The following is a 1,382-nucleotide window of genomic DNA, read 5'->3' as shown; positions in this document are numbered from 1 at the left end:
TCCCTAACATTCATGACTCAACATCTCTCCTCTCCTCTCCTCTCATGCCTCGCTCTGAATTCAGTCTTTCCGTAAATCGACAGCCGTTCGGGTTCTCCCATCGCAACACACGGCTCTAATTAAGTCCGCCTCGTAAGCTATGTCTCTCGCGGCGACTTGTGTTCCCTTCAGCCTCCCGCTCGTACACAATACCGAGAACTCTAAAACGCGGCACTGAATCGCTCGGCCCCAAGACTCTGCCAGCGGCGAAAACAACAAATACAGCATCGAAAACCTATGCGTCTGGGAGAGGACTGTCGCGGCGGGTGTGGAAGCGTCGTGTTCCGCCAATATGGTGAATGCCAGTGGTGAAAACAACGTCTGGGGCGGCCGAGTGCTATACATCAGGCGTCGGGGGAATGCACAAACAGACACATACGGGCAGACAGAAAGACATGCGTTATATAGTTCTTCTTATGTAATAGCCTCGCGTCCTAGTATTATAAATCTGATAACAGGTGAATGGACTAGCAAACATACATACATTTTTTTACAGTAAAGGAAACAGCTCAAGGACAAAAAAAAAAAAAAAAAAAAAAGACAATGGAAAAAAAGCCCGCATATCACTGCTCCTATAAATACAGACATACATACAGACATACAAACTTTATATATCGTTCCTTCCACGTAACAGACTTCAACTCAAGCAATACATGACCCCAGTGTTGATATAAGTTATTCATGATGCAATACATACATGCACACATACATACGTACATACATATAACATACATACATATAAACATAAGACAAAATTGAAGACATACGTATAGCTGTGCCTGGCCTCCGTGCACATTTCCGTCGCATATACATATGCATACATACATAATGCATACAATATACATAACAGCATTCACATACCAATAATGTCTTTTCTTCCTTTAACAATCTAGCTTCAATAACACATGACACCGGTACCGGTATATCTACGTTTGTCGTGCTGCTCTACAACGTAAGGGTCGCCAACCACCACCTAACAAGCCAGAAGAAGAAGAAGAAGAAGAAGAAGAAGAAGAAGAAGAAAAGAAGAACAAAAAAAAAGGAGAAGAAGAAGAAGAAGAAGTAGAAAGAAAAGAAGAAGAAGAAGAAGAAGAAGAAGAAGAAGAAGAAGATGAAGAAGAAGAAAAAGAAGAAGAAAAAAAGAAGAAAAAAGAAAAAAGAAAAAGGAGAAAAAAAAGAAAAAAAGATAATGATAAAAAAGAAGAAGAAGAACAAGAAGAAGAAGAAAAAAAAAAGGAAAAAAAAAAGAAGATAAAGATGAAGAAGAAGAAGAAGAAGAAGAAGAAGAAAAAGAAGAAAAGAAGAAGAAGAAGAAGAAGAAGAAGAAGAAGAAGGAGAAGAAG

Source organism: Eriocheir sinensis, chromosome 70 (genome assembly GCF_024679095.1).
Source record: "Eriocheir sinensis breed Jianghai 21 chromosome 70, ASM2467909v1, whole genome shotgun sequence".
NCBI lineage: Eukaryota > Metazoa > Arthropoda > Malacostraca > Decapoda > Varunidae > Eriocheir > Eriocheir sinensis.
This window is presented reverse-complemented; position numbering follows the sequence as displayed.